At 32.7% G+C, this 26,111-nt stretch overlaps 1 protein-coding gene and 1 long non-coding RNA gene across 2 annotated transcripts in view; one reads left to right on the plus strand and one right to left on the minus strand.

Moving 5' to 3' along the window:
* LOC127839277 (uncharacterized) overlaps nucleotides 1-15,936 on the minus strand; it is a 193,269-nt gene extending 177,333 nt beyond the window's left edge. Inside the window, exon 1 of the long non-coding RNA XR_008030264.1 lies at nucleotides 15,918-15,936. This is a non-coding gene — a long non-coding RNA (uncharacterized LOC127839277). The remainder of the gene's footprint in view (nucleotides 1-15,917) is intronic.
* Nucleotides 1-26,111, plus strand: part of LOC127839273 (plancitoxin-1-like) — a 284,745-nt gene that overhangs the window by 113,046 nt on the left and 145,588 nt on the right. The gene's annotated exons all lie outside the window — the stretch shown is intronic.

Genomic DNA, 26,111 nt, shown 5'->3' on the forward strand with positions numbered 1-26,111 from the left:
GTATGAATAGAGCAACAACCATTTAACGAAATTGCTCTTAAATTTCATTTACACGTTGGACATGATTCATAGACATTATGTTTGTATAGTTATGTATTTTCTTAAAGGCTTAAATACAAGCGTGTGCTGATGCGAATTTATCTCCTGATTATATTTCTGGATTTGCATTTGTTCTATAATTGTTACAACATTATGTTATCGTATATGTTGACTTATCATAAAGCGTGTTTGATGTTCAATTTTTAGTATGACATAAATGATAATAAATATTCACTTTAGGACTTTCCGAAAACGAAACTAGTAGCACATGCGTTCACGAGGTCGTTGCGGGTTATCAAAACATCTAGGTGATTGTTCTATATCCACAAATATATAAAAAAAAATCTTAGTCGATTACTCTCTAGGTAAAATTACAACTTCTCACAACCGTATTTACCATACCAACATTTTAAAAGACGTGCAATTATTTGAACTCTTCTGGTTAAAGAATAAAAAAAATATCTTTCACTCTTCTTGCAAGCCTATACGTTATTTATAAAAGCAACCTCATTTATAATAAATATCAAGCTTTAATGTTCTCGCTGACTTAAGACAGTGCATTACCGTACTTTCTTGTTAACCAAACATCGGTGTACAACACATACGAACGTTTGCCATTTATTTACAACCAACGTGCCTTGAAGTGGTACACATAAAGAGAACATCAGCACCATCATTGTCATCATCATCAGCATTATCACCGTCATCAACATCATCATCAGCAGCAGCAGCCATTTTATCATCTTTATCATCCACATCATCAACCACATCACCATCATCATCAGCAGCAGCAGTAGGAGCATCATCATCATTATCATCATAATCATTACCACCACCATCATCATCATCATCATCATTCTTCATCATTATCATCATCATCTTCTTCTTCTTCTTCTTTTTGTCTTCTTCTTCTTCATCATTCTCATCATCATCATCATCCTCATTATTATTATCATCATCATCACCATCATCCTCATCGACATCATCGCCATCATCGTCATTATCATCGTCATCATCATCGTCAACATTATCATCACCACCATTACCACCATCACGATAATCATTATTATTATTAGTGGATGTAGTAGTAGTACTGGTAGTAGTAGTAGTAGTAGAAGTAGTAGTAGTAGTAGTAGTATTATCAGTAGTAGTAGTAGTAGTAGCAGTAGTAATAGTAGTAGTAGTAGTAGTAGTAGTAGTAGTAATAGTAGTAGTAGTAGTAGTAGTAGTAGTAGTATAAGTAGTAGTAGTAGTAGTAGTAGTAGTAGTAGTAGTAGTAGTAGTAGTAGTAGTTGTTGTTGTTGTTGTTGTAGAAGTAGCAGTAGTATCATTATTAATTGAATCATCAGTCAGTCATCATCATCAGTCGGTCAACGTCATCATCAGCATTAACCATAGTTAATCGTATTAAATAAGTACACATTATTTTTTTTTAATTTTTATCATATCATAAAATTTTCAGAGGTTTTCCATCGATAAAGACAAGTTAGAAATTTAATTTAATCGTTGCGTTTGAAAGCTGTATATTACCACGCGTTGTCCATATTCTCTGCTCATAAAATCATATATTTTCAACGATGCCTGAAAAAAGGTAACTCATCAGGTATCCAGGTACACGGGTGTATTTCCCGCATATTTATACAGTTATATGGTTGAATTTATTTTGAGCTTGTATTTTCCATCTATTTTTCCGAATTTGATATTCGAACAGTAACTGGAATGCGGTGCCTAGCATGCAAGCTTATTGAGTTATAAGTAACGTAAACTGTATATACATTTTGTTTAAAGTATTGGCAACTCTTACCCAGTATTAAATAAGCCCTGACATTCGAAAGTGCTTACATTTGGCAGCTACGCAAATGGTTGACATGCATGCTGCTCTTGAAATGCGTGCCAGACGCCAGTTGATGTCACGGAATTTCGTAATGGTATTGGAATATTAGGCAAACATAGACAAAATAATTGGTAAATATGCACATCAGCAATAAATTAGTTTCCATATCCTTATCTGTTTACTTTCGCCCTCACGACTCGTTCAATAACCATTTATATAATAATATATATAGGATCTTGCACGAGTTGTCATATCATACCATATTTTATTCAACGAGTTCAGGAATTTTGTTAGTAAGCCAGCCTTTGGCGAGCCTACTAACGAATTTCTTGGACGAGTTTAATAAAATATGGTATGATATGACAACGAGTGTCAGATCTTTTTTAAATGAGCAAATTAAATAAATATTAACGCAAACATAATGATTAATCCCGTATGTTGTTTACATTTCGTGACGTCATTTGACGTTGCAACGTCATTTCAGCAAAATAACAAAATGCGATTGGTCAATAAACGAAAATTAAGCCAATAAAAACGCTTAAAATGTTGTATTACACATGTGTACTATAAAAAATATGTAATGGTTGTATTACATGGGAAACTGGGTATAGCATGTGATAAAATCGGGTCAATATACGCAGTTTATTACAGCCTTAACAAAACACGATAGAAGGTTCGAGGTCAACTCAGGGCGCGTTCTGATTTTTTTGATTCACCAAGCAGGTATTTAAATCGAATGTTGCCAATTGTTTAAATAGACTTGTTCACAGATTTTGGCTTGGTCTGAAATCGGTCATTAAAATCTTTCAATTCATGACTGTAAACATCGAAACTAAAAAGATCTTGTATAAACAGGAATACAATTTCAGAAAGAAAAAAAAGATATCCTTAAATGGGCTCGAACCACTGACCCTTGGAGAGATTGTTTAACGCTTAAAAATACTCGGCAATTCGCGCTTCTATATGTGGTGAGGTTATTTTATACTTTAAATAAGCAATCCTCGTAATGTTACACAATGTAACGATAACAACAGAAGTTGATTATTATTATTCAATTTTTCAATCGTTTCGCATTTGTAACGCTTTATAATTTTCAGGTTTTTAAATCGTTAAACGATGCATATAAGACTCTTCTTAGTAAAAGTCTAGTTTATTCGGAACGTGTCGTCCCTAATCAGCCTGTGCGGAATGCTCAGGTTAATTCGGGACGACTTTACTGGATATTATTAGCATGATAAATGTTCAGTTTCATTGATTCATCGCAACATATTTACAACTTAAATTTCAAAATCTAAAATAATATTTTTTTTAATTTTGGCCATTTACCGATTTATAAACAGGTCACTTTAACTACCAAACGCCAGCAACTAAGGATAGGAAACCAGAGTAAGTAACGATGACTCATACATCAGAACTGGTTAGCCGTTAATCGAAAGGGATGACACCTCTTGTATGCGCAAAAATATAATATAACTTTTACACAGCAATATCATGGACGTCAGGCTAAACATTTGTATATGCAAAAATGAACGTCAGGCTACTGTTTGATTACGTACAATTCACCTTTCAACACTTTACAGATATTGCTTTTAAAACTATGGCTTCTTTGTTATTATCAAAGTATAATTAAAACCACTTTTCTATAGTCATGAGGACATTATCAACTGAATAAACCGAACAATTTAAGCCGTGTTTTCGATATACCCTCCACCTCAATGTTGATAGTTTATTGGAACAGAGCCAACCTTCACAGGAAATGTCTTCATATTTTCTGAGAAAACAGACCCATAAACCAGCAAAGATATTAAAGATATATCAGAGGTAGTTATTCATACTTCTGTGTACTCACACACCGAAATATTTTGACTTAAATCAGAAAACTATGCGTATTTGATAGGCACATTATTGATTTGACTATGACAGTTCCGTTAAAAAATCACAACTACAACTTTTTCATAGCAAGACTGGGTCAACGGGCAGAATGCTTAATGTCCCAATACCTGATTAAACCTTGTCTCCATAGAAAATTCATATATGCCCCAACATGTTGATTGAAACGTTCTTTGGAATAAAACGGCTCTTTAAAAACATATTCGAAAATTGAAACAATATTCAAGATTTAATATGTACTGCATGACAAAATTTCGAAGGCCTTTTAGTGCATAGTTATATACGTATTTTCCTTTATTCGGTAATATTTTACTCGGAATATATATATATATATATATATGTATGTTAATAGTTAGGATAATTAAGATTGATTACTAATTGCATTTAAGCGTGGTTTTGAATGTCATTTTTATACTTACGTAGCAATTAACATGACTGGCGTGAGTCTGTCGCCCAATTATTCACTCGCTGTTAGAAATAACCTTCCGATTTATATAAACGTATTTGTACGTCACATGTGTCTATTGACATGGTCTATGAATCCGACTAAAATGATTAGTTTAATAAATGTAAACGGTTTTATGTCGATGCAGTGCGTGAGATAGTTATTGCAATCAATCATTATTGATCATAAACAATAATATTGTTAGTAATGTATGTAACACATGAATTCAAAACAAGTAGGTGTGTTCTTTACTGACATTTACATGCAAATAAATACGTATGATTCATTAATGTTTTGTCACAATCGAAGCGATGGGAGACATGCAAAATATTAGCGCGAGCATGCGTGTTTGCTGTTTATTTATGTAACAGATGCTGCAGTGCGAAAACCCTTAATCGTTCAGTTAATGTATGACGAGCGTATTTTATTCGTCTTCAGGCATTTTGTTCTACCTTGTTTACATATATGTATATTTAACGAGTGACAAACCGTTTTATCATCCAACGTTATTATATTCACGTCAGTCTTTAAAAATGTTAACTTGTTCGTTGATTTTCATAAAAGGATCAAAGTTCTCGGGCAAAGATTTTCAACTGGTGACCTTTTTGAATTATTGTTCCATTTCAATGATACGTGACACACGAGATAATATAAAAAATGCGCTTCAAATGAAGAGAAAAGCAACATACTGAAGTTCATAAAATGTAAACACATAATTATGGTTTGGCTTTATATAACATCTTAAAGGTTTTAATATTCTTATTACGTTATCAGAGAATGCATTATGTAGTTAAACCACGAGAGCAATTGGACGAATACACATCAAAAGGGAGATTATCCGATCTCGCTGTAAGAAAGTCTCAACAGGTTAATCTTTTTATAAAAATGACAAGAAACACCGCACGAAGGATTGGAATTGGTCAAACATTGTTAATATTCCATTTACGAAAGCGTCAAACATCAATCGGTTAATATGTTTGAATGCGGATGTTTTCGTTTGCACGAACAAACAGGCGTAACGGATTACTTTAAAAGAGCATCAAAACATTAGTTATAGTTTAGCAAAAACAGAGCAGTACACATCATACACTTTTTTAAAGTCGACCACCTTAGTCGAAAGCACGCGTGAGAACAAAAGTCGGGTGACTTGTTTACACTAAGATAGTAGACCAGGCAAAAACCACACAAATGTCGAACGCGATAGTGTATACGGAACGTATATATGGATATATATATAGCTACATACTGATAATATAATATCCTGCTGGGGCAAGAAATAAGTCAAATCATGTATGTTTTCGTTCAATAAAAACATGTTTTTATCTTTGAAATATATATGAAATACGTTTAATAAACATTTGCATCAAGCAAAAGTCTGATTCGGTGGGAAACTGTATACTTACAAATACTCGTATGACATATGGTTTTCGTTGTTCAACTTAAACTAACAAGTTTGACTTCTCTTAAATGCTTCTAGTTAGTTACTTTACCTTCTTTGTAAATAAGCAATAATTTATGCTTGCTTGCGATTGAAAGGCGAGTACCTTTCTGGTTTAGTGCAAGTCACACATATATACCTGTAGATTTTACAGGTTCGAGTTAAAACCAATTTTATTTATATAACGATAACGTTTCGTCCATTATCATTCTATTGTATGCCTATATACATATCAAGTGTTTGTTTTGCTTTTATGTTGTTGGTTTTTGTTATTGTTGTATTCTGAAACAAATGTGTGTTATGTCCGGAAATATATGCAAATGTAAATGGGTCGATGTTTTTTTTAAACATCTACAGGGATCATAGTGTTTCAAACTGACAAACATATGTTCAACACAGTTTTACTGTTACATATACACGTTTTAGAGATGAAGATAAGACCGCGGACTTGACGTCACATCATGTACTACTACTACTTCTACAACTACTACTACTACTACTACTACTACTACTACTACTACTACTACTGCTACTACTACTTCTACTACTACTACTGCTACTACTACTTCTACTACAACTACTACTACTACTACTACTACTACTACTACTACTACTACTACTACTACTACTACTACTACTACTACTACTACTACTACTTCTTCTTCTACTACTACTACTACTACTACTACCACTACTACTACTACTACTACTACTACTACTACTACTACTACTACTACTACTCCTACTACTACTACTACTTCTACTACTACGACTACTACTACTACTACTACTACTACTACTACTACTACTACTACTACTACTACTACTACTACTACTACTACTACTACTACTACTTCTACTACTTCTACTACTGCTACTTCTACTATTACTACTTCTACAACTACTACTACTTCTGCTACTAAACACGTTCAAAGTCTTTCAGTGAATCGTATAACACAAAAGACTGTTATAAATTCATTATATATATATATATATATATATATATATATATATATATATATATATATATATATAAATGTGCTATTTTCATAGCTGGTTAGCACTCTTTGATTCAATGCGAATTAATTCCTTGTACATATGATTTGCTTATTGATTTTAAAATAAGCTATAAAAATCATTTCAAGAGAGAGAAAATGAAATATACATTTGACGAGTTTAGGGGACGACAGTGAAAATCTAATTGTTTACACTTATGCAAAAACTGAACTGTAATAATATGTTCTATTGGGACCACATGTTATTTTCATATATTGAATTTGCTACAAACGTGATATGATAGAACCCGATACTAGTTTGTGTAAAATTTGATTATACAATATATCGTTGACATCTGCATTGGGAAAGTAATATTATTGTAAGTTAAATCTGCCATGTTAAGGATGATACAACTTTTATTGATCATAGTGATTCATAATTATAAGGAATTGTTATACAATTGTAATCTAAAAAAACGATATTCTTTCCTTTCTTTAAATGAAAACTCGATAGAACAAAGTGGTTTGAAGTTTCTCTGGTGAAACACAGTTGCAATCAATGAATTTAGTCAATTTACACCATATCTCACCCGAAATCCATTGCTATAGATGTTAAATTAAATAACAATTAAGGTTCATATCATCACAAAATGACGTTCAATAAGTCGGAAAATATTTTGATTTTCATCGTTTCGGCAAATAAAACATATTTGTTTCCACAATACAACTTTGCGTGTCTGTACACCCTTAAATATAACAAATCAGAAAATATTGATTGTAGGAATGCGTTATGAACAAAACAATTTATACCCGATGCGACTTGATTGCAAGTAAATGACATCTTATTGTTTGACCTTCATTTTCAGTTATAACATTATATTTTTTAAATGAAAGATCGAAAAACACACTCGCGTGACCTACTCGCGGACAATCTGACCCGACTGAAATCTTCACTGAGTAAAGGGCATTTTCCCTGCAAAATTCAAGGACCTTGGTACCATAATTCAATAAAACGTATGAAAAAACATTCTGACCGTTCTTAACGTTACATTGTGCATCAAAACTAACTGTCCAACGCCTTTTAAAACATTTGTTCACATACCTTTCAACTGGCCGACATGTTAAACACACGAGCGATTTCATTGGTCCAACGCGAAGGTGTGTCTTTACTCTTTAATATTATTACTTGGATCCGGTCAGATCGTTTACGAGTAGGTTACGCGAGTTGTGTATCGTGTTATTTCTTAAAATTTGACCCAGCAGTTGTAAAACTATGGCTAGATATGTACATTTCCAGAAAGAAAATTTATTTTTGCTTTTAATAAGGCCGAGTTTATGGAAATCGCTGTACAATTGATGAAGTAATGGCTTTAATACCGATGTAACCTATCTTCGGGTCATTTTGAGTTAAATACCTTGTAATATATATATTTGATAGTGAAATGTGTTTTTAGATAAGTTGATTTTTCGTTATAGTTTATTTTTCATTCAAAATGATTTTTTACTAATTAATACCATAGCCATTTGCTAACCACCTGTGATTTAAATACAATCACAATCACAACATACGCGCGACCTTTAAATTGTTTATACACTATGCTTTCATTACACTAGAAATAAAGATCGACACAAAAGGATTGGGACAATTGAATAAGCGATGAGCCGTGTGTGCAACGAAGCGTTTAATGTTAATAGAAAATAACAATTTAGTTGGTGTAAACTGGTATTTATTTATTCAAATGAGTTGTAGGCGGGAACGTTTGACGGTCATTTAAGATGTAATTCTTTGATAAATTGACGTCCGTTTGGATCCGTCAATATGCCGAACAATTGAGTTTTCTTTATTAATGAAAATGGGTGTTAATGCGTACGCTAATTGCGCTTTTGATGTGCATGACATTATGTTTCTTTAACGCTTATACCTTGATTATTGTTGATTTGTTATTCCATTGCTCTTCTCAACCTAACAAAGATATGAATGGTATGCGACGCACGCTTGGTGATTTGAGTTTATTGTACGTTTTAGATTGAGACATACTTTATAAATATGATTGTTTTTATTGTATAGTTTGAATTATGTAAGTTCAGTAATACAACTAAGTAAGTATCAATCATTCTAAAGTGTGCAGATGTGCATTGACATCATAATTAATTTAAATTAACAACCATTACACGAACAACTTATACAGCTATTTTGAAACTCTGACTGAAATGTAAATGGTGTGCTCTAATATTACAACATCAAATATGTTAAATTCTACAATTTCTACCAGTTCCATAATATCAAATACAAATGAAGCTAGGACCGCATGAGCTACCGGTGTATCTATTGCACTTTTTGCCCTCCACATCGTCCAAGCAAATATTTTACATCCTTTGAATTACATTTGATACATGGCCATACATTATACAACATACTTAATGTAACCTACGCATGACTCTTATTGTGAATAACATGACCTGCTTTCATCTCAAATTCTAATTTTAAAATTATTTTAACGCTAATAGAGAGTATCTTTTGTTTGTATATGTGTATTTAATAAATCGGATTATGTTGTTTTGCCTGTAAATATTCAAATACATTTATCAAAATGACTTTTTAAATTTCTTCTGTGAAAAAGTATTGATTCCGAATATTTGTAATTTGAATACGCACTGCTGTGCATGAGGCCTAAAAGGCACAGCAAAAACAACTATTCGGTATTATATTGTTGAACGATTTCCGTAATTGTTTATGTCTTTGCCTTATGTCATTAGTTTGATATACATATATATATATATATATATATATACATATTGGCTATCCATTTATTTTTGCCCATAAGTAAAAGCATATCAAGTTGTTTTGAACACCGGTGTTACAAAATAGTCCATGTTCCGATAACGCTTGGTATTAAGGTAACTCTATCATAGAAGCTTACAAATGTATTATACTATATTTATGTATGTCTTCAAATATGGGCATGGAACTCGACCAAATGTTTACAGCCACTGTTAAGGTAATGAGTGGAAACCCCTTAAAAAATCAAGTATAATCAACATGTTCATGGGCGTTTGTTAAGCATTTCATTACACTTTAAAATGCTCCGTACTTAAGAATTGAATAGCATTTTTCTGCATTTCATCGGTGTATGAACTGTCGGGACAATTACGCCTAATTTGCATAAACGCCGACGGCGTTTATGCATAAATCAGGTGTATTTTGCCCGACAGTTCATACACCGATGAAATGTAGAAAAATGCAATTCAATTTTTATAATTACAACACAAAATTATCTCAAAGCTGAAATTCTATCGTGATAAGGGTCATAAAAGTCCTTTTTAATCTATTTTCTGTTCTGGTTTCATCTCCGTCAAATGGGTATATCGTTGAAGTTCGCGCAAAACGTCATTTCGCTATTTACCAATAAAAAACAACGCCATTAAGTTTCGCGAAAAATATGACGTCATTTTGTGTAATAAATGTGTAACGCTTTCGTTATATATAGGTGTGGTATCCAACTGTTCTATAATGAGCATATCCTCAATAAGGAAACCATTTGTACAATTTCGTTCACTGAATGAATCAACTCCGTCAATGTACAGATTTATAACAGAAAACCTTATTACCATAGAAACCTTTATTCTGAGAAATAAGTGATAACTTCATTAGTCTGCTTTGTCTACAACATGTTCATTATTAAATGATTCAATAATAAGAGAATGTCGTCGTTATTGCGAAAAAAAGCTTTTCCAAATTTGAAATCATATCAGACTAAACTTTGGCAATTTTAAAATATAGTAATTGATTTATTTTGGCAACTTGTTTATGACCAGAAAGTATCGTCATGAATATTCATGTTTAAATTTGCATACGAAGTGGGTTCATCGGAAAATGAAAAACCGGTCACGTAAACAAATTATCCAATCAGTGTGCAGCATTCATATGAAAGTGACAGAAGTTGTAATTATATATTATATATAATGACATATGTGTGAAATTGTATACGATTATATTGTGTTAATATTGTTTGTTTACATTCCAAAATACATTGACATTGTGCAATAATAAAGTTTCGCTTCTGCTAGTTATATATCAAGACGACAATACAAACATTAACAAACACATTCTAGTTAAGTTAGGCTTGTTTCTTCTTGTCCTCTTACAATTACTTCGAACAAAATATGACATCAACACAATACTTATCAATAATACTTAATTCCGTAAGAGGGCGTTGTTTTTACAACTCGGAATGCAGGTTGTGAGACTCTTCATATCTGACTTCCTTCAGTAAGAGGTCAATGTTAAATATGTAAGTTTAACAACATCGCGCATTTACAAGCGGGTTGGAAGATGTGTTCGTTGAAATTATGATTATAATTTTGCATAAATGAATGACACATAATTGACAGAGTAAAGACATTTCGAAAAAAAGATGGTTGTGTGTCGTTCCCTTACGAGTACCCAGTCTGCCTTTTACAAGAAAAGTATATACAGTTGATCGCGATTTGAATTTTCTATAGTGACATAATACCACAATGTGTTTTACGTTAATGACGGGCGTGAAATTTATTTAAGCCGATCTTTAATCATAGTGCTTTTTTATTGGCGGTTCAAATGCATTTGCTCCAGTTGTTATCAGTTATTACGTGTAGTTTTCTGCTATATGTGTTCAAGTGTAATGAAAGGAAATATGATCACTTGCTTCAAGCAAAGTTATAACAAATAGTATCGACAGACTGTCTCTCGATATGCACTTAAACTATGTTGATCATGTATGACTTCAATATTATTCGGACTTTAATGTGCAGGAAAATCCTTGTTGTTTTACTCTCCTTCATTTAGTTGTACATGCAATTCGATTGAGTATGAATAACACATTCTCAGTGATTACACCTAAACGCTTGTGTATAACAATATCAATGTATAACAATTTAACACCATTATCTGCAGTATGCATGTACCAAACGAATACCCATATGGTGTATCAGTGTTATGTAAATATGAATATGCATTTTGTAAAACTGCAGATTTTAATGTGATTATTTATTTCCTTAAATCGATTTGAGTTCCATTACCACACAAGTCTTCCCCTTCAAAATACCAACGCATAAAACGAATTACGAAAATATTTATAAATGAAATTTTAATAATTAAATCAGTATCAAAATGTTATATAATAGCCAATAAAATATGTTTTCGGTAATGAAGGTAAATCGGTTTGGACTTATCACAGCATTCATCCGTTTCTTAATAGATTATTCACCATCTGTCGTCTCTGAGAGCGTGTAAAATCTGTAACAAAAAACGCATATGGCTAGACGGGTTTTAATATAAATAAAATTATATTAAGCGTTATATGCATCAATATGCGAGCATGAATAACATACTACCAAATGTTGGAATTATCTTTCTATCCATCTATATATCTATCTATCTATCTATATATTTTTTTACCTATCTATATATCCATTTATTTATTTATTTATTTATTTATTTATTTATTTATTTATTTATTTATTTATTTATTTATTTATTTATTTATTTATTTATTTATTTATTTGTTTGTTTATTTATTTATTTATTTATTTATTTATTTATTTATTTATTTATTTATTTAATATATTTCAGTTATATTTAAAACTCACCGCAAACAATCCACCACTTCTACAACGACCAGCAGTACCCAGTGAATAAACACATTTCAGTCCCTCATTGCACGGGGTACCCGCATATCCACCGCATAGTTCACCCTCCTCCGCAAACTGTGCCCAACACTCTATGAATACTACAAAACAAAAGCGAACACACGCGTGCGACATTCAGTGTTTGTAATCTCATATACTTAAATAAATGTGTAACGCTTTCGTTATATATAGGTGTGGTATCCAACTGTTCTATAATGAGCATATCCTCAATAAGGAAACCATTTGTACAATTTCGTTCACTGAATGAATCAACTCCGTCAATGTACAGATTTATAACAGAAAACCTTATTACCATAGAAACCTTTATTCTGAGAAATAAGTGATAACTTCATTAGTCTGCTTTGTCTACAACATGTTCATTATTAAATGATTCAATAATAAGAGAATGTCGTCGTTATTGCGAAAAAAAGCTTTTCCAAATTTGAAATCATATCAGACTAAACTTTGGCAATTTTAAAATATAGTAATTGATTTAAATGTAATTGTAAGAATTGGCGATTAATATAACCGAGCTACAATCCAGTGCAATCAGTTTATTCATACATGATACAAAATTATTTCAATTTTATCTTTTTTGTATTACGTCGTTATTGTCGTTTGTTCTTACAATCGTTACTAAAAATTATATTATACCTGATGCGATGAGAACAATAGTCTTGATTACCTGCCCCTGACATTTTGTAATGGGTCAGGCATACATGATTTAATGACGGCAGCCAGTGTGTTCTTTAAAATGGACAATTAATTTATTTTCGGAGCAAGAAGTTCACATTGTGATAATTGGTACGTTTTATTATAATTAATTTATTGGCGATATTGATTTTTCTTGTTTCTTACGTAACACCTCAATACATAGACATATTTATATGGCTATATTTCGGAGAGAACGGATTTCGGATCAACTTTTATAACGCAATGTTTAAGTTATAATTTACAATCCCTTTGGTTTATCTTAGTGACACATGTGTGACAATTATTCCATGTGCCATGGGAATATTTTCATACTGGGAGTGTATAATTTTCTACTGTTTGATTTAGTTTGCATGATGCAAAGTAAACACTACAGAATTACTTGAAGACCTTAGTTCAAGTTAGTACAAAATCTCCAACGTATTGTTAAGCATATAAGTGGACGGAGAAAACAACAAAATACACATGGAACGAACACCTAGCCAGCATTTCTTGCATCAAAAGTACTGACCACTTTGTGCAAGCAACTGACTGCTTCCTCGCTTGAATTTGTAGCGAAGCACAAGGACTCTTGGAGCGGATGATAAAACATGACAGTTAAAATTGGCTTGTTTGATGGTTTACCCAACAACACATAGGACTCCAGATCAGCTTATAGGGCTGGATAAATATTTAAAAACTGACCTTTAACAGTTATTGCTCTGAAATAATATAATTTTACATTACATTATTCACATATAAACTGAAATATAGTATCTATACATAATTGATTCTTTAAGTAAATCACAAAGTGATCATTTTCTATGAACTGTAGACTTTATTTTCCTTTGGTGTAATTTCATGCACTTTAAAGGTGTCAAATAGGATACTAGGATACAACTTATTATTTTTAGAGTCTTGTTTTGCATATTAATTGCTTACATGGCTATGTTTACCTGAAAACAATCAGAAAGAGATATTGTTAAATCATTTTTTTTTCTTTTTATAAGTAATTTAAGAAAAAAGTTGGTACATATGTCCCTGTATATTATAATGAAGCAAAACTTAAAAGATGCTGGGGACTGTTTCATCAAAGGTCGTACGACAATTCAAATATACAATTAAAACGGGAAAATTGAAAATATAAAAGCTTGTAAAACAACATGCACTCAAAATTTGAACCATGGGTAAGAAAATTATGACATGTATCAATTAACCGAAATTAGCAATTCTATGATTTCGTGTTTAGTAATAATGTTTATTTGAAATATGCATCGTATTCTAAATCTGTCACATGATGTTTGATGACACGGCCCCCAGGACCGATAAGTCAAGGTCAATATTTTAGGATGAACATATAAAATATTAAATTCACAATATAAAATAACAGCATCTTAAACAAATAATCATTATTAAGAATTTTTCAGTTTTTTTAAGAAAATATTCTATTGGGCACACTTAATCGTATCCAGTCAGTAGATAACTGCAGTACATTGTTCAGACAACTCTTAGATTTCCAAACTGCCATTCCAGTTCCAGATCAGAATTATAAACGCTGCAACAGGCAAATGGTTTAACCGTTGTGCGGAATCCGAAGAAAGAATTTATTATTTCACGTTTGCATATTGAATTGTTTAAACAATATTCTATCATGTCTTTCCTCATTGCTGTTGACACCAAGTCTCATTGGTTGAAGTACAGGATAGACTGTGCATCTGTGCCCGTTCTTCCAGCTCGTCCACTTTCTTGGACATATGCTGACAAAATAAGACAATTTGACTATTTGTTTTAAGTTGTTAGCAGTTGTAAATTGTGTTATATATTTGACATAATACAAAAGATTTTCTATTCATGTACATTTGTTCAACCACAATGTTGAATCAGAAGTGCTTTAAAAAAATCATATTTCTATTTGTAAAGTCACTAGATAAAGCACATATCATACTTTCAACACGTTATTGTAATGTAATGTAAAAAGTAGTTTTGAAGAAATTGATTTGTTTTCTCTGGTCATTCATTTAACATGATCAAATCATTTTAAATCATATTTCTGATCAAATAGTGTTATGATTTTAATTTAAGTTAAGATCAATGTTGCTGTTTTTGTGATAAGATCCATATATATATATATATGAGTCGCGTTCTGAGAAAACTGGGCTTAATGCATGTGCGTAAGTGTAATCCCAGATTGGCCTGTGCCGTCCGCACAGGCTAATCAGGGACGACACATTCCGTCTAAACTTGATTTTCGGTAAGGATGGACATACCATAAACGCGGAAAGTGTCGTCCCTAATTAGCCTGCACAGGCTTATCTGGGATCACACTTTACGCACATGCATTAAGCCCAGTTTTCTCAGAACAAGGCCCATATATATATATATATATATATATATATATATATATATATATATATATATATATATATATATATATATATATATATATATATATATATATATATATATGCAATTTGCATATGCTATTGTTGACTTAAAAAAAATACATCATATACATACTACGTATATTGAACAGATATTCTCTTGTGCAATTGTGTACACATTAATTATCCGAAAGACGCTGTTTCCGAATTGGGTAAACATGATATAAAATCATTTTTTAAATAAATCATAAGTGATTCGAAAAAATACAATAGACGGATCGATACCTATAACTAAACCTTAACAAAAGCTTGAAGGATTTTCACTTACTCCAAACTTTTTTTTTTTTTGATAATTAATACATACATTGTGCGCCGCCACTTTCCACGGTTGCCTGAAGTACTAAAGTATTAGTACGACGGGAACCATAATATGAGAACAATCGCAAATAATGCAACACGCTTGTCCATTGCAATGCTTTGTTCACCTTTACAAGTTTAGAAAATGAATGTGAAATATATACTGCGCACTTTTTTAAACCTCACTTTAAACACAAGATAAGGAGTTGCCTAAATGAATTGTATCAAGGCGGATGTTCAGTGACACGTGTACAATTTTTATTAGAAAACATATTACTTCGATGTAAATAACAACCGGATGTATTTGAGTGAGTAAAGGGACAATAATGTTTTACGTTCATAAAATGTCTTTGATGTGTTTATTAGCTTAAGTTATTTACGTCATTTAGAGTCGGTAAACAAGGCAAGCCCAATCGACGAGATGTATGTTTGTGTTTTGTCTCGCTTTTGAAATTAATTTTAACAACGCTTACACACACGTAATTTTCCATCACAGAAATGTTGTTTGCTGTGTGTTTTTGTGAACTTAACAAACGTGAATTTGCACGATAAATATGGGCATTCTGTCATTTTTGTATTTAAGTTATCTTACGTTTAAATAAGTGCACCCATCTGTATTTTGTTAATTGAATGACTGAAATCATATGTGGGACTTCGTTTCTCGTAAAGTTTCATTTATAGAAAACACAGGCCTATGTGGCGGCAATATTAACAGTATTAAATGTTTATTTATCATACTACCGCATTGATATCTGCCTGATATAACGTTGCCTGATATAAAAAGTATATCATGGTCAACAGGAAGTTATTATATCAGTCAAGGATAGGAGGTAGGTCATATTACTCGGAATCAACTAAAAAGTAATCATTTTTAGTAAAATCGAATCAGATTCAACCAAACAAACAATTTGATACCAAGACATAAAATAATTATTTTAAACACAAAATGCAACACAAACAGCTAAAAACATTTTCTACAAATATTAAGCGCGCGTGCTCATGACGTCATTATTTACACGACAAACGGCAAAAGTCATATTCTTTCCCGCTAAAACTGCAGCTTGTAAGCTATTTTTTTCATTATTTCTTTAAAATCGGGGACGTAGAGGTATGATAAACAGAAAAATAGGATACTGCCTTATATCGGCAAGCCTCGCTGTTACTTTATTCTTAGCCTTGCCTGATATATTACAAAAAGTAACCTGTTATTATCTATTTATCATACCACCGCATTGATTTCTGTCATTTAGTTTCTCTCCACATACTACTGTCTACAATATGCATATTATATACCTTCCTTAAATAAGTTTGTAACGGTAAACACTTTTATAAATATATATATACCTGTTAAAAATAGCTGTTTAATTTCAAGAAGCATGTCTTTAGAGTTGCACATTCCTTTAATTGTTAATTCTAAATTGATATTGCTAAACATTATATATGCATATGCCTGTGTGTCATTGACCACTGTTAACTACATTGTGTGTTATATGTATGTGTACTCATGGGTTTCAATGGTGATGTATTCTGAAATAAAACCTAAAAAATAAACCTATACAACCTAGGCATCCTGTAAAATTATCCGTTAAATTTCAAAACATCCGGGCATGAGCGCCACCTTGGAAGTAGCATTGGTTCATTAATTAATGCATCTCAACAAAGAGGTGGCGCCCTTGATAAGCGGCCGTGATATACATTCTTTAAATTGTCAATCAAGTCATATAAATTCAAATATCGCAAATTTACACAACTTGACAAATGTGCATAATTCTAATAGAAATCTAAAATCCAAAGCCCGTTCTACATTCGCCTATGCTAAAACAGAAAAATTGTTGATGTGAAGACTCACATTTACTTTTGTTTGTCGGTATCAATGATCCGAAATATGTTTTATAATTTAAAACAACGCTTCCCGTGTCAGAAATTACGATGTGCAATATTTGTATTAAACACGTTATCTTACATCTAAACGTGTTCTCAAAATGTTTTTATTGAACCATTCAATTGAAATGATTAATGTACGCGAATATGTCATGAGGTGTATGTTTAATCTTATCGAACTACGTTATTTAGAGTTTAATCTGCCTATTTGATTATTTTCACTTTTCAAATAAAATGAATGTAAACGTATATCGTTTATGGCCGTGTACACATGTCTGTAACTTGTCGGATATATTTAAGTGCAATAGAGACACTAACCTTGCGTTCCTTTATTACATAAACATGACAATAGGTTCACATTTTGTTCTTGATTTATTAAATAATAGATTGCATACATACCCACACATTAGTTCAAATATTAATAAGAAATAATAAGTCAAACTTTTAACTCAAGATATTATATGATGCAATACTTCAGTAGTAGTATGTGATATATCTTTCTATAACTATAAATCCTGGCGATGTCTGTTTCATTGACGTTTTTAAATTTCCATTACCAAATAAAAAAGTATGTGTTTTTCTTTTTTAATATATGTTCGTTTGTGTATGCCCTTGTTAAGAGGGGATTAAACTACCACGTAAAGTTAACATTTATGAAGCCCTCTCTTTTTCTCTTGCGAGTGAAGATAAATATAAATAAATAAAATCGAAGTGTATTCTTATTTTCATGTACATGTTATGTATTGTTTTGTGATTTCATTTATGTACGCCATATTATGTACGCTTACATGTTTCTTTAATAATAGGCGCTGAATTTAATATAACAATTCAGGTTTACAGTACTTAAACATAAATGTATTATCGCAATTACCCTAAAATGTATCAACAATAATAAAAACATATAACGGCCATGGTTATGACACTTTCTCACCATTAACTAATATAATTGTGAAATAATTAATAGCGTATTTGTTTGATCGACCAATCCGAACTAAAATACAAATGGTGGCGTGTTTACTGTTCTAAAGCGATCTAAAATAAAAGTAACAAAATGACGTACTCTACAAAATATGTTGTTTCCGACGAAGTCATGGGACAGCATATCTCATTCCTGCATGGTCTAATCAAGCATCAATTTATGATCTCTCATTTCAACGATGAAAACTCATAGCTCTGATGCCAGATTGGCACATGACTGTCATTGAGAACCCATAGATTCTGCCGAATACCTATTAAATGTTCATCTATGTCCATTAAAGTTACTATAGGCTAGAAAGGGTTGACGATCGTGTCTTGACAACTATACTCAACTTAAGACAGTTCTTTACACTTTTTGGACTAGGTGATTTTGAAGGCAGAGCAAACGTAAATTGTGTATGATCCCTGATGCGAAGATAACACAAACATTTGCTGCACGTGTGGTACGAGCTTGATGAGTGTACAATCGAAAAGTCTGCAATGGTCTTCTAGCACACACACTGTTTTTAATCAAATCTTAGAACAATAATGTGTGTCCGGTCATATTGTTCTTAGAAAGAAATAATTGAGAATATACAATCAATAATGTATGAATGCTTCCATGTGAAGCACGATGAAACCGAACGTGGTCCAGAGGAGTCAATGCGGCATTGATAATTTATTTTATCTCAGTTGATATCTTATGCTGTGTTTCTGAAATTCTTCTTATTTAAAAGGGCTTGTTCACAGATTTGAGCATGTTTTGAAACTTTTAATTTAATTGTTCAAATAGATAAAGGTAAACATCGGAACTAAATAGCACCAGCATAACAGAAGAATAAGAAATGTATAAAGAAATCCACATCTGGGCTCGAACCACTGACCATTGGAGTAAAAGTGAACCGCTGAAAATATTCGGCAATTTGTGCAGCACTTGATTCCAATGTATTTTGTACATTAAATAAGCAATTCTCGTAATGTTAAGGGATATAACGATAACAACAAAACTCTCCAAAATATTCAATCGTTTTGCGTGTGTAACGCTTTATAATTTTCAGATTTTTAAATCGTCAAACGATGCATATAATGGATATTATAGATTATAGTAAATGTCCAATAATTTGGTCATTGTATCAAACTGTGACCAAGTCCCTTTAATTATTCCGTTAGAAGTGTATTTGAGTGTATGTTCTATCCAGTTATTTGAACTGGCATACGTTAAATGTATTGACTTAAGTATTCATAGATATAACAATTTAATGTAAACCATCCTACATACACAGGATGAACATAGCAACAATCATTTAACGAAACTACTGTTAAAAGTCCTTTCCTACGTTGGGCAGGATTCATATACATGATGTTTCTATAGTAAACAGTTTATTTTAAGGCGTTAATATCTGCGAGCAATGTTAAAAATGTATCTTAGTGTTTTGGATTTTAATCATGCTAATATATTTTTTCAAAGTTATATTCATGTATAGAACGATTTAAAAAACAATTTTGGATATTGCAATTTTATGATGATAAACATTGGTAAAACTTATCACTAAATGACATTGTCCTTTCTTGAATAATTGTTGACTGTAAATTGTGACAAAATCATATGGACATGTTTGACATGTTCAGTTTACACAGTTCTAATAAACACAAATAACGTGTCATATGACACAATGTAAACTTTGTAAACAAAAAAGCAGCACATATCCGTTTACAGGTTAACGTTTGTTTCAGGTTATCAAATCATTGTGGCGATGTTTTCTTCTTCCATCAAGATTTAAAATATCTGAAAGAAATATACAATATTAAAATAGACACCAGACCTTACCTATCGATATATGCATTAATATGCCTATTTTAATGTGAGATATATTAGTATTACCTCCCGGTAAAGCAAAAACAGACTTTGCGACCTAATACATTTCAGTTAAGATTATTATTGAAACTCTTCAGTTTGATGAATAAAACAAATATCGTTCAGCTGGTATACCGAATATACATTAAGTTTTTTAATCTTTTTTATCGGGAATATGTGTTTCTAAAATGGATTATTGACATGAAGCTCTCCGTGGCTTTAGAAGTTCAAAACGGGCGCTTTTAAGACTTTTTAATTATTTGAATTCCCTTCTCAAATAAAATGCACTGTATACCGAACATATTTACTTAGTGGTCATTGTGCTCTTTAAACTGAACTAACAGTTAATTATCCAAATGCCCTAAAGATGAAACAGAACAAAACTAGGCCCAGCTAACCAAAGAAATGAACTTGGTGAAAGAAGCAAATGTGGAAATAAATATTAAGAAAGATCGCAAAATTAAATAGTATATATTATTGATTATAAACGGAATATTCTTTAGGACAAGTTTAAATGTTTGAATATATTGCAGATCTTACCATATCCGGTATTCTACAAAGGCCGGAACCTTTCCCTGGTGAGGGTAGGCAAGATAGTCCGGGCTCGCACACAGTAAACACGCCGCATGCTTCCCCCTCCGCCACGCCAAATCTGTGTTCGAAAACTGCACGGCCTTCAGTCATACCTCAAGGCATGCAATAAATAAAATAAACACGTATGATTGTATAGATTATTGACACAATTATAATATACCTTTATTACTCGCAATAGTCAGTATATTAAAAGATCGCATCATCTTTAAGAAATCTACCATCAAATGTAGATTCAGTTTTAATTTAACGCCATTTTTTCTTAAATTATTTTTATTTTAAGCTAAGTATATTAAATCATATTTATAAACACTTTAAGTAAATATATGTTCTTAACAACTAGTTGCACTTTGATAAATCAATTTTCATAAAGAAAAAAAGTATGTTTACGGTGTATAGTGTACAGGAACTAAATTAGAAACTCGACTTTTCTTTTAATTTAACCCATTTATGCCGAGTGGACTCTCCCATCCTTCTAAATTGGATCAATTTATTTCCAAAATTAGGGAAGTGTTGTATATTTATTTCTATATAATTTGAATATTTCTTACAGAATTTCTTTTAAGCAAACAGCGCAGACCCTGATGAGACGCCGCATCATGCGGCGTCTCATCTGGATCTACGCTGTTTGCCAAGGCCTTTTTTCTAGACGCTAGGCACAAATGGGTTAAATTTGAGCACATTAAAATTTCATTTAATTTATTCGCAAGTTTAAACGTTTAACTAGATAATCTCCAATACAAAACAATTAAATTGTAATGCCTTACAAGTAACACCGAAAACCAATTCTATCAATAGACCAAATTTTCAAATACGATACCCTTTTGATCATTCAAACACTGATGTAAATGTTGAAGCTCTTTTTTAATTATTAACTATAAATAGTTTGAATGAGGTATGAGATTATACTAAATGAGACTTGCTCAAACCGGGATCTTTTAGAAAATATGATGATAATATAAAGATATGTCAAGTCGGAAAAAGCGTCGATTGGCTAACGATTTGTGTAGATACGGCTCATCAAGTGCGTGTATCAATATGATGGAGTACATTCCAGTCAGTAAAGCCTAATAGCACAACTATTCGAAAACATTATTTAAAGCAGCGTTTTTTAGTTCTTGACCAATGGTCATATGCTTATCTATCAACTAAACATTAAAAAGATGCATGTTTTATCGAAAAAAATAAAATACATGTGCATTGTATGTTTTTACCGAATTTCACTAATATATAAAATATAAAATCCAATCGTTATGTAAATGTTTAAGTGAAAGTTTTGCAAAGCCGACCTTCTAGCACGGCAACCGCATTTAATAAGCAATATGTTGTATGGATAATGCTCAGTTTTGATTGTTTCAACATTTAACAATTAACACATCAATGTTGATTTCGCCCTACAATTTGGCCACACTAGCCATAGCTCGTTAAACTGTTTAATGTTTTTAGAGACAAAAATGTTTCAACTATGTAACTTATGGTTTACTTTGAAGTGCTCTATTGACAATCTGACCACTGAGCCAGTTATTTTCCCTTATGCATGAACTGTTGAGCCCTTTCAACATTTGTGTCAAAATGCTTGTTAAAGCCACGAAATAAATATTTTTCTAGATTGTGATAAATCTTAAATGTATTTTATTTTATCATAAAACAATGTTTATTTTAACATACGGTATGTAACAATGATTAACGCAGTTAGGCCAAAATATCCATAGCTCGTTGGATTGTGTAATGATTTTGAGAGACAAAATCTTTATTCTACTTAACTCATGATTTTCGTGTAATATGGCCCATGTCTATAGCCAGTTTTACCCCCTCATGCATGACTTTGATACACTTTATAAAGGACCTTTTTATCATAAAATACATAGTATGCAAAGAGGCCATTTAGTTTCACATTATATTTATTTAAGTATTTTTCAATATAAGTGTTTATAAAAAAACACGGGATGCAGCAAGTCATAACTTGAAGCAAGTCAGTACATGACCACTACAAATTTATTCGTACAAATCATTACATTACATAATTTAGTTAAACAAAATGAAAAAATAAAATAAAGGAGATTTAATTCACTTAAAGACAGGAAGGTAAATAGTCATTTTGAGAAAGATTCCTCGCATAATTATAACACTAAGTTTTTCGTGAGTTCATGTAGTAAACGTTTGATGTTTGATTAATGTATCTTTTATAGTTATACACAGTCACTGTCAATCAGTTAATACCGTCTCTTTAAAAACAATACAAATAAGTTCTACTTTATCATTAAAAGTATATGCACATTACGTTTTTCGAACTCAATACAAAAATATGATGTTCTTTACTTTCACTTATATTATGCACACTCTGCGTAAACTCCAAAGCAGCTGTCAGAAATACTGTCTGATTAGAATCTTGTGAGACATATACATGTATGTCATCTATGATTTCTTGTTTACTTTAGTCAAGTTTCTCTACCACATGTAAAAACATGATGTTTTCTTTGTTAAAACAAAATTTTTCATCACTCTGACAGGTACACGTGCATGAGTTATGATCGACATGAAAGAAAAACCTCCAGACATACGATATTGTGTGTAGCAATCTGTTTGTATTACACAGAGATGCAACCGATAAGATTGTGTTTATTGGCCTTATATCGGGCTTAACATAGGCTCGAGAAAATATGCTTAAATTGTGTTAACGGACGATTATATTTATAACACCGTATTTTCTTAGAAACATGAGACCTTATCATATCTTATAATGCTTACTATGTGTTTAAACATGTAAGTTTCTATTATGAACAACGGCAAGTATGTTCATTTAATTTAATTGCAAACATATTTACAAATTATAAAAGACGAGAAGCTGAATTAATTACCAGTTTTAGTTTCCCCCACATAAAAGTTGCTGGTTTATTTTTTACTTTAAAAAAACAAGCCGCTGTTTACTATTATATAAAACGGCAAACCTGCGCATTTAATTGAGTTGCATACATGTATACACACTATAATATGCTTTAACACGTTACATCACAACTGAAGGCGACAACCGTACATTATTAGTTTGTTTTTAGTTGGTCGCGTTAGCGGCCGACTAAAGTTACAGAGCATATTTTGCAAATCAGTATGTGCTTAGAAGCCTTAGCTACGGTAAGAATCGCAACTCACTCTGCTAGGGACGATTACCGCTGCCTGTCTGCAGCAGACGACAAATGATGCTGCTCTAGCAGTGAGTGTATATACCAGCTTGTAAGAGGACATTGGCCAGTCTAGTGTTTATCATTGAAATCTGTACATATTGGCTGCTTTCAGGGAAAACGGGGCTGAATGCACGTCAAATAAGATTAGCCTGTGCACACTGATTAGCCTGTGCAATGCGCACAAGCTAATCAAGGACGACAACACCGAACAACATCAGTGCCTTCAGCGCTTTGATCTAACTGATGTATTGGCCTGTTATGTTCTACATCCTTCTCATGAACGAAATAAGTATCGACAGACTATGTTATCGGTATGTATGAGTATGATTTCACTTCAATGCAATTTTGTTTGGTGTTCTTCGTATTCAGTTTTGATTCTGATAACATCGATCAAAATGGTATCTCCATTTGTTAGCAAAATATTCATATTGTATTCATAACAAAATGCACGTGTTCGGTGATCTCAGGAATATCGATGAAAAATACAATAAAGGTACATAAATCTTACCTGATGCGATTAGAACAACCGCACAAAATACCAAAAGCTTTTCCATCGTTTTGCTTCGTTCAACGCCACACAATAAATGAACAAAAAAAATATTCATATCTATAAGGAATAATTTCCATTTATTTTTGAATACAAAACGGGTAAGGTGGTTCACTTCTTTGTATCAAGGGACGCTAACAGCATTGCTAACGCCGAGGTTCTCCGAATATGAACACGTGACATTTCCTGGAATACTACTTCCTTTTCCGTTTAAACGACATTCAATTCAGGCAAACATTTTTTAGCTTTTGAAAATCGCATTAAATCTCAGCAAGAATGAGAGGTAGAGGTGCTCGACGTAAGGCAGTGTCATAGAAAAGGCCGAGGTCGGTAAGCCCCGATGGAAATCGACTAAACGAAGGGGATAAAGGTAATTTAATCGACTTTGAACACCTACGTAAAGAGGCCGAGATCGTGCCTAATGCTTTAAGCACCGGTATCGTTCCAAGCGAACCCCTTCATGTTAGTGTACCCACGTTTCAATTGCAGCAATCGACCCAGTCAACAATGCCCGTCGCGTTTAACGCAACAACAGCGAACGCGGCAATGCCAAACATCCGGACAGTTTCGGATGAAATAGCGGCCCACATCCCCGATCAGTTGAAACAACAGATCGAGCGGGGCGAATATGTTAATTTCGCACTATTGTTGAAGAGGTCTGTAGAACTCCAGAGTCACCTGTCGGGGGCAATACTTTCGGTTTCGGCGGATGGCCGCCTCGTGGCGCAGCCAAAAGAATGCAAAGACACCATCGGTACAATCGCGAAATGGTCAGACGCATTCATCATCTTCATGTCGGTATACCTATCTTCGATCACAACAGAACAAACAGAACAAAACACAAGAATTGCTCAAGTATTTTTGGACCATAAGAGAGGCCGCATATCGCCAGGGTTGGTCGGCTTGGCGCACCTATGACGAGCAGTTTAGGGAATCTCCCCCTCACCCTGGTCGGAAATTAACAATGACCTTTGAGGGGCTGTATGCTTGTACAACCCGGAAACACACGCACATGGGGAACGTTTGTACGCCCCTCACGCGATCAGTACACGTGTAATTATTTTAACCAAGGAAGTTGCCGCCTGGTTAATTGCCGTTTTTCCCACAATTGCTCGCGTTGTCGGGGGAACCATCCAGCAATAAGCTGTCAGAGCGTAGCAGAAACCTCGGGAGTCGCCCAGCGCGCAAACACACCAAGGTTTGATGCTTCCTTTCCTGGCAGAAATAATCCAAACGCACACAGGTTCGGGCAGCGTCAATTCGGACAAACCCGCGGCAATCTTAGTCGATACACGCAATAACTGTCAAAACAAAAACATTGTAGACATCGCTCCGTCGCCGATTAAATCAGACGCTTTACACACA

Source organism: Dreissena polymorpha, chromosome 7, assembly GCF_020536995.1.
Source record: "Dreissena polymorpha isolate Duluth1 chromosome 7, UMN_Dpol_1.0, whole genome shotgun sequence".
Lineage (NCBI taxonomy): Eukaryota > Metazoa > Mollusca > Bivalvia > Myida > Dreissenidae > Dreissena > Dreissena polymorpha.